Source organism: Pleuronectes platessa, chromosome 4, assembly GCF_947347685.1.
Source record: "Pleuronectes platessa chromosome 4, fPlePla1.1, whole genome shotgun sequence".
NCBI lineage: Eukaryota > Metazoa > Chordata > Actinopteri > Pleuronectiformes > Pleuronectidae > Pleuronectes > Pleuronectes platessa.
The window spans coordinates 30884998-30894997 of record NC_070629.1 but is presented as its reverse complement, the minus strand read 5'-3'; positions in this window follow the sequence as shown (position 1 = coordinate 30894997).

The window sequence follows — 10000 nt, the reverse complement described above, 5'->3', positions numbered from 1 at the left end:
TTTGGTTCATTTTGTGCGGTTGGAGAGTTGTTTATTTCTGGTAGTTGTGCAGCTAAGTAAACGTCATTTGGGACGTCAAAAGTTGCCTGGCTGGGTTTTTTTTTGTATTTGTTGATACAAGTGTCCCTGGTAGGTGCGCTTAGCTGCCTGGGTAAAATAGCTCGTTGGTTTAGGCCGGGGGGTGGCTAGGTGCGTCAGGTGCGGCAGTAGCGAGAAGTTCGTACTGAATATCTCGACTCGGGGGCACGGCTAAGGGGGGCATGCGGGTCGCCAGTTATTGGTTGCCTTTCCTCCCCTTTGGTATGAGCTAGGCCTTTGCGGTGGCCTTCAGTGCGTAGAAATCCCCCGCAACCGGCACACGAAGAGGGTGGAGTTAGCTGGGGTTTATATAGGCTAGGGGGACACTTGTATTGTATTTTGTTTGTTTTTTGTTTGGTTTGCCAGCTAGGAGGCTCTTAAAGCGCACAATACCCAGGATGGTGACAGTGGATGACGTTGTTCAGTCTCCCTCGGTGGAGCGCTTAAATCAATGCACCAAAGACCAGTTGCTGAACATTGCAGATCGTTTTGGATTGAAAATTGAAGCTAGTGATAGAAGGTTAAAGGAGACATTGTTGGAAGTCTTGAAAAGAGAGCTATGTGGTATAGCGGTTTCAACTGAGGAACGGGATAAGAAAGAGGAGGCGTCTCTTTCTCCCGCAGTAGGTGCCGCAATGGCGGTGCCTTCACCAGCAGCTATGTCAGGGTTGACGTTCGACCAACAAAAAGAATTAATCATTTTGCAAGCTAAAGTACAAACTGATCGGGACCACCAACAAAAAGAATTAATCATTTTGCAAGCGAAATTACAAACTGATCAGGAACGACTTAGGCTAGATAGTGAGTATGCTATTGAAAAAATGAAACAGCAGACAGAACAGGCTAAGTTGCAGGTAGAGCAAAATAGATTGGACTTGATAGGGGATGGTAAGATTTCAGCGGCTGCACAAGTGTTTTCAGAACCTGCAGAACGGTCTGCAGGGGGGTTTGACATTAGTGGCAATCTACGTCTGGTGCCCAAGTTTTCCGAACGTGATCCTGAGGCATTCTTTGCCATGTTTGAGAGGGTGGCAGATGTGCGTAAATGGCCTGACTCGGCGCGCACATTGATGCTGCAGTGCGTCTTAACAGGCAGGGCGCAAGAGGTTTTTTCGGCTATGAATGCGGCTGACAGTCAAGAGTATGCCCGTGTTAAGGCGGTGGTACTGAAGTCATACGAGCTCGTTCCTGAGGCGTATAGGCAGCGGTTTCGATTTTGGAAGAAACATGACAGACAAAGTCATTTGGAATTTGCACGTGATTTGACGACGAGCTTTAACCGCTGGTGTAACGCCTCGGAGGTGGAAGATTTCGAAGGCTTACAAGATTTGATGATTTTGGAGCAGTTCAAAGATTCTGTTCCAGCTCGTGTGGCAACATATATCAGTGAGCAGAAAGCACGCAACGCAGCAGATGCGGCGGCGCTCGCAGATGACTTTGTCTTAACGCACCGTGGAGAGTTTAGAGCGGGCGGTGGCAATTATGTTGCTGCCAGTGAGTCGCATGGCCGATTTAATAAACCTCTGCCTGTTGATTCCAGAGCTAACGCCAACAACAGTAGGGATGTGCGTGACTCGGGGAACGTTTGCCATCACTGTAACAAATGGGGGCACTGGAAAAAAGATTGCTTCTTGTTAAATTCCCCTAAGGCGGGTCATTGGGAACCAAAAGGGGTTGCTACGGCAGCTCCAGTTCGTCCGGTGTCCACTGGTGTTACACCTATTTTCGGTTCAAATGAGGATACATCGGTTGTAGCTCTGAATTCTTACCGTCCATTTATCATGCAGGGGACTGTGTCTTTGGTGCAGGGTGGGGAAGAAGTACTGGTAACTATTTTGAGGGACACTGGGACTTTTGATTCATTCATTCAAGCTGGTGTTCTCCCTTTAACTAATGTTTCTGACACTGGTGATAAGGTTCCTATCCGGGGCATAGACATGAATATTTTGTTGGTTCCCTTGCATAATGTTGTCCTAAAATGTGAACTGTTCCAGGGAGAAGCAAAGCTCGCTGTGCGCCCAGCACTGCCTATTCCGGGTGTGACGCTGATCCTGGGCAACGACCTGGGGGGTGCTAAGGTCGGCGCTGGGGTCCCGCCGCCGCCGGCAGTGGTGACCTCTGTTCCCTTGGTAACGGAGGAAGCTGATGAATGTGAACATGACTTCCCAGAGGTTTTTACAGCGGGTGCGGTGACCCGTGCAATGGCTAAGTTAAAAGAGAAATCTCATTTAAATGATTCAATTAAGACAAAAGTATCTGAAAAGTTTTCGATACCTCTTTCTGATTTTCCATTGTCCATAACCCGTTCAGATCTGGTTGCGGAACAGCAGGCTGATGCCTATCTGAAGGAGATATTTCCATTGGTACGGCCAGAGGAGGAGCTGTTTGACAGTGCTTGTGGGTATTTTCTGCAGGACTCATTGTTGGTGAGAAAATGGCTGTCACATAAAGGAAGGTTTGTGGGTGAACCAGTGTTCCAAATTGTGTTGCCAGAGAAACTTCGCCAGTCAGTGTTAAAGGTAGCGCATAATGAATCTGGACATGCTGGTGTGAGAAAAACTTACGATAGACTACTTAGGCATTTCTTTTGGCCTCGTATGAAGAGAGATGTGTCAGCATTTATCAAAACTTGTCATACATGCCAGTTAACTGACAAGCCTAATCAAAAGTTGAAACCAGCACCATTGTATCCCTTTCCGGCCATTAGCCAGCCGTTTGAACATTTGATAATAGACTGTGTAGGTCCTCTACCTCCTTCAAAATCTGGAGCGGTGTATTTGTCTGGTCATCCGCTTGCCAAGAAGCATTTGAGCAGGCTAAAAAGCTCTTGTGTACTGCTCCGGTTCTTGCAGCTCCCCGCTTAGACAGGTCATTCACAGTCTACACTGATGCTAGTCATGTGGGGGCGGGGGCCGTTCTAATGCCAGAGGACAATCTGGGCATAGATAAACCTGTTAGCTTCTATTCTAAGAAATTCAACGCTTACCAGCTAAATTACTCTGTCATTGAAAAGGAAGCATTGGCTTTGATTTTAGCTCTGCAACATTTTGATGTTTATGTTGGCGGTAGTACCCCCCTGGTTATTTATACAGACCATAACCCCCTGACCTTTTTACATTCTTTGCAGTGTCCAAACCAGAGATTGATAAGATGGTCACTGTTCCTGCAATCCTATGCCCTGGACATTCGTCATGTTAAAGGGGCGGAGAACGTGGTGGCCGATGCGCTGTCACGGGCTCCTCATGACTGAGGTTCGGTCTCCGTTGGTCCTTTTTGCCTCTGTCTGTCTTGCACCCCTTAAAGTGCTTCCGTGGTACTGGTTGCTGGGGTGGAGGCCTGTGACAGTGGGCAGGCGGCCATTGGAGTAGAGGTTGGGTATGATAGAGAGTAGATAGTATATATTTATCTAATGTTAAATGGGTTGCCGGTGATCCCTTTGGGACTCCGTCTTTATGGGGGGGGGTGTGACGGTTCCCTGTATGTTGTGTCTTCCATTTGTTTCTAGGACTGGGGAGCAGAGACCTACTTAATTGGTCATTAGGAGTGATTGGCGTGCACCTGGGCCCGGGTGCCAACGCCCTATAAGAGTCTGCTTCCCCAGTCCTTCCCTCTCTGTTCTTTGCAGCTCCATAGCCATGCACACCTTTCAACACTTATGTTGAAACAACACACACCCATAATCCACTCATGCATACACACTCCACCATACGGACTTACTGACTTCCACATCCCATACTTTTATTATAAGTTGAGCACTTGGATTGGTTTGGTTTGATTAAATACTTATTTTGATTCGGAAACTGTTGTCTCCCGTCTTTTTTGTTGTGCAGCCTGGCGCCCCTAGGCCAGGTGCGTAACAGAGTTGATCCAGATGTTAGTGAGAGTTGATCCAGATGTTAATGAGAGTTGATCCAGATGTTAGTGAGAGTTGATCCAGATGTTAATGAGAGTTGATCCAGATGTTAATCTGAGTTGATCCAGATGTTAATGAGAGTTGATCCAGATGTTAATGAGAGTTGATCCAGATGTTAATGTCAGTTGATCCAGATGTTAGTGAGAGTTGATCCAGATGTTAGTTATCAGAATCATCAGAATCAGAAGTATTTTATTGCCAAGCAGGTTTACACCTACAAGGAAATTGCTCTGGTGATTGGTGCTTACAATTAACATAGAAACATAAAAACGCAATAAATACAACATACATAGGAAAAGCAATAAAAAATAGAAAACCAGTATATATTTACTCACTGTTTACTTCTTATTTGCTCACTTTTTTCCAATATCTATACAAAGTAACATTTATTTTGACATAAACATTTCTGAATACAAATATATAAAAGATAAAAGATGTAAAAAGTGAAGTAAAAAGTGATATGCAAAATGTAAAAGATTAAAACATGCAGCACGTTAACAAGTCAGGATAAATATAAATTATTATATAACAATAATCTGTGTTACTTACTTACTTCGTTTTCAATGATTTTGTATTGACTTCCTCAAACATGTGTTTTATTTGATCTTTTGTTTAATAGATGACAATAATTAAAAAAGATGTGTGTGTGTGTGTGTGTGTGTTTGTGTGAGTGTTGTAAATGATGAGTAACCTTGGATATGATTTTTTTCTCGAGGTTTCATTTCATACTTTGACACAAGAAGCGATTTATTATATGTTTATACATTTACATAAATAAACATACCTATTTATATACATATAAATGTTCATTCCTATGAATATCTATTTCATATTTATTCATCAATGAATATTTACTTAGTTATAAATGTTTTAAATATGTAGTTGCATATATAATAATATATAATTACATCCTGTCTAATGTGACATGTCACTAAGATAAACTCTCTGTGTGAGATTCAGTGTTACCTGAGGATAGCACAGTGGGAGGGGTCAGCCGGGAGGTCATGTGTGACACCTGGGAGGATTCCTCTTCTTCTTCTTCTTCTTCTTCTTCTTCTTCTTCTTCTTCTTCTTCTTCTTCTTCTTCTTCTTCTTCTTTTTCTTCTTTTTCTTCTTCTTCTTCCTCCTCCTCCTCCTCCTCCTCCTCTTCCTCTTCCTCTTCCGCTTCCTGTTCCTCTTCCTCTTCCTCCTCCTCCTCCTCCTCCTCCTCCTCCTCCTCTTCTTCCTCTTCCTCCTTTTCTTCCTCCTTCTTCTCCTCCTCCTCCTCCTCTTCCTCCTCTTTTTCCTCCTCCTCCTCCTCTTCCTCTCGGACTGACATTATAAAAACACTTAGACTCAGTGGGTGGAAAATGAAACACACGGATCAGGTTTCAGAAGAAAAGCTTTTCATCCCAGAATAAGATGGAGAGAGACGAGAGAAGAAGGAATCAAGATGGAGGACAAGTGTCTGAGCTGTAACTGAGGACAAGTGTGATGTACACCAAACTTCTTTGTGTCTTTAACCACGTTTGGACCAAAGTAGAGACAAACAGAGAGACAGTGAGAGAAAGACAGACAGACAGAGAGAAAGAGAGAGAGACAGAGAGAGAGAAAGAGCAAGAGAGACAGACAACGAGGGACAGAGAGAAAGAGAGAAAGAGAGAAAGAGAGAGAGACAGAGAGACAGAGAGAGAGAAAGAGCAAGAGAGACAGACAACGAGAGACAGAGAAAGACAGAGAGACAGAGAGACAGAGAGAAAGAGTGAGACAGAGAGAGAGAAAGAGCAAGAGAGACAGACAACGAGAGACAGAGAGACAGAGAGACAGAGAGAGAGAGAGAAAGAGTGAGAGACAGAGAGAGAGAAAGAGCAAGAGAGACAGACAACGAGAGACAGAGAAAGACAGAGAGACAGAGAGAGAGAGAGAGAGAGAGAGAGAGAGAGAGAGAGAGACAGAGACAGAGACAGAGACAGACAGACAGAGAGAGAGAGAGAGAGAGAGAGAGAGAGAGAGAGAGAGAGAGAGAGAGACAGAGACAGAAACAGACAGAGACAGAGACAGACAGACAGAGAGAGAGAGAGAGAGAGTGGTGAAGCGAGGTACATTTATATAAACATATAGTATATTAGCATAAGAGCTGTTGACAGTTTGTTTCCATTATGAAGCAAAGTGAATCTGAAGGACAGTACTGTGTGTGTGTGTGTGTGTGTGTGTGTGTGTGTGAGTGTGTGTGTGTGAGTGTGTGTGTGTGTGAGTGTGTGTGTGTGTGTGTGTGTGTGTGTGTGTGTGTGTGTGTGTGTGTGTGTGTGTGTGTGTGTGTGTGTGTGCACTTAAAGGACCAGTGTGCATCACAAGGCCGATTCCTGTGTCCTTGTACATGATTGTTCATCACTAATAATGACTTTCTCCTGATTGAGCTACTCAATTAGGAACACACAGAGACACACACACACACACACACACACACACACATAGATACATTGAAATGCAGATCAAGTGAATTAAAAGCCCTCAGCTCCTCCGTCCTTGTGTTGCAGCCTCAGCAGCAGGTGGATAAATGCAGTCGAGCTTTTATCTTCATCTCTGACGAGCGACTCACCATCAGGACGAGTCCATTCACACCAGAGAGAACCACACAGCAACACACAATTACACACAACAACAACAAAACCCGGTTTAATGGAGAATCAGATACAAACCGTGAGTGAAGCTGAATAACAACATCTGAACGTCTGTGAGCAACAGGTCAACTTTAATGTGTCTGATGGAAAAGTTTCTACTAAACTGAAGATTCTCTGTCCACTGACAACACCAGAGAACATCAACACAACTGTGTGTGTGTGTGTGTGTGTGTGTGTGTGTGTGTGTAATTCTATGTTTTAAATACTAAAAAAACTTAAATCTATAGATGTTCAGACAACCAGACTGGAGAATACACATCCATCCACGGCCTCCTCCTGCTGGGCCCAGTAAACCTCCCAAGGAGGATCCTGACTTGAAGCCTGAACCACTTCCTCTGTCCCCTTGGTCGTGAAGCAGAAGACATTCCTCTGTTAACTCCTCCCACGTCTGAGCTGCTTCTGCTGTGGACTTGTTCTTTGTTCTCTACCCACAGCTCGTGACCACAGGTCTGAACGTTGATCCACTGGTAAATCTAAAGCTCCGTCTTCAACACCAGGGTCCGGTACAACATCTTCATCACAGCTGAGGCTGCACCAACCCTCCATCTAAAGCTCCATCTAAAGCTCCATCTCCTGCTCCATCCTTCACTCATTCATGACCCTGAGACACTTGAACTCCTCCCAACCTGAAGAGATCAACCCATCCTGGACTGACCCATCCAGCCCAGTGAGGACTGCAGGTCCCAGCTTGAGGAAACCAGCAGATGGCTCGAGGCTCCTGAACGTTCTCCTCACCATGACTGATGAGGTCACATCAGAGCTTCACTCTGATAAACATCAGAGTGAAGTGAGGAGTTGTGAACAACCTGCTGCTCAACACAACACAACCTGCTGCTCAACACAACACAACCTGCTGCTCAACACAACACAACCTGCTGCTCAACACAACACAACCTGCTGCTCAACACAACACAACCTGCTGCTCAACACAACACAACCTGCTGCTCAACACGGCACAAAGAATTCATCACATTCACATCCAGCGACTAAATGATCACCTTCAGGCTGACAAGCACCCCTGTGGTTCACACACACACACACACACACACACACACACACACACACACACACACACACACACACACACACACATCACAGTAGGCCTTAATGACAGCTGCCTTTTAATGCTGCACTGAGAGGGGAGGTTACCTTTCTGTGTGTGTGTGTGTGTGCGAGCTGCCATTAGGCGCCCACTGTGGTGAGGCTCGGTCCACTCGGGCCCACTGCATGCTGGGAAAATCTTCAGCTTCCCTGCCAGTCTCAGCCCAGAGCCAGAGAGCTAAATGACAGGGTTGACTCCTCCTGGACGCCCCGCACCGCGAATCCAACGCTCCCTCCACTGCTACCCTGCAATTAACACACTGCTGAGAGGAGACGAGTCTTAAAGGTCTTAAAGACTCACCTGAAGGGACTGAGTGTGTGTGTGTGTGAGTGTGTGTGAGTGTGTGTCAGTGTGTGCGTGTGTGTGTGAGTGTGTGTCTGTGTGCCAGTGTGTGTGTGTGTGTGTGTGTGTGTGTGGGTGTGTGCCAGTGTGTGTGTGTGTGGGTGTGTAGTTGTGTGTGTGTGTGAGGTCCTGCCCACACATGCTCTCAACCAATCAAATCTCAGCTGTCAATCAGCCTTTTTTTATATCATCAAATAACTGATTCAAACCAAACTGATGAGAGATGAGAACTGAAACGACAGAAACATCTTTACAAACATTTATTTAACATTTACTTTGAGTTTCATGTCCCTACTGCTAACATGGAGGAGGAGGGTTCAGGACATGTACTGCAGCCAGCCACCAGGGGGCGATAGAAATGATTTGGCTTCACTTCAAGGAGCCATCATGTTGTCCATCGTTATTTACAATGTGTGGTGTCTCTGTGTAGCTGGTTGTGCCCAGTGTGTGTGTGTCTGTCTGTGTGTACCTGCTGTGAACCGGTTGTGTGTCCTGTGTGTACCTGGTTTGTTCAGGATCAGATGGACACTTCCTGTCCTCTTGAATTGATAATTGAATAATAATCCAATCAAACATGAACGTTTGTCCATCAATTAGCTGCTAATTGACCTGAGAGGCTGAGAGAGAGGCCACCCCCACCTCACCACCACAGTGTGTGTGTGTGTGTGTGTGTGAGTGTGTGTGTGTGTGTGTCTCAGTAGGGGTTACTAATGGAGCAGGTAGGCTGTGAATTCATTACTGTTTCATTTATAAAGAGGCCGTTTACATGACTGAACCCCACAGAGCTAAATTACTGCTCTTAGTCTGTCTGTCTGCAGCCCTGTGTGTGTGTGTGTGTGTGTGTGTGTGTGTGTGTGTGTGTGTGTGTGCTCATGTACACACCACAGAGCACACACACAGAGACAGAGGTGAAAAATAACAGACCTAAAGTCGAGCCTGAGACGACACTGAAACATACCAAACAGACCATTGAAGGTCATGTGACGCCTCAGACTGCAGAAGAAGAGAAACTCATCGTTCAGAATCCAGTGATCGTTTTGTGTTGAGGTCGAGTGACTGAACCTCGAGAGCCCAGCCTGCAGCAGATCCAACCACAGCAGCCAAAGAACTCTGATACTGCCTACACAACAATATCATAAACTTATCAAATATGAGAACATGACGCTAACACCAGTAAGTTTCATGACGCACGACAAGACGTCAGCTTCATCGAGGAACGAGCTGGACTGAGATCTGTCTATGATCTCATCCAAATGGAAATCTGATCATCACTGATTTTAAAATGTTCTACACTGCAGCTTCAAAGTAACTATCAGTAACTTATTACTCTGATGTTCAGTACTTGAGTTCTATAATATGTGAGCTTCATTTATTCATATATGACCCTGCAGCTTTTCTGAGTCTCACTCTTTTAAACCTGTGTGTGTGTCTGTATGTGTGTGTGTGTTTGTGTGTGTGTTTGTGTGTGTGTGTGTGTGTGTGTGTGTGTGTGTGTGTGTGTGTGTGCTCTAGCCTTGCCCCCGCAACCTGTTCGGATTGACAGCTGACAGCTCTCAGCCAATCACAGATCTCGGTCAACTGACTGTCACAGCTGAATGTTGAGGTCCAAAACACTACCTGTCACACTGCAGCGAGGAGGCGTGTGTGTGTGTGTGTGTGTGTGTGTGTGTGTGTGCGAGCAGGCTTTCAGCTTGGTGACTCATGTTAAACCTGCAGGTCGACACTAACGACTCCTGTTCTTCATGTTGTGTATTATTAATAAGTCGCTGTTCTAATTGTAAAAGGTTCAGAAACTGTTGTGTTGTTTTATCGGCTCCAGACCTTTGTCTTTAGTTTCACCACATGACAAACATTTGTGTTTGTCTTCATCCTCATTCAGTCACAAAGAAAATCACAGACACACAA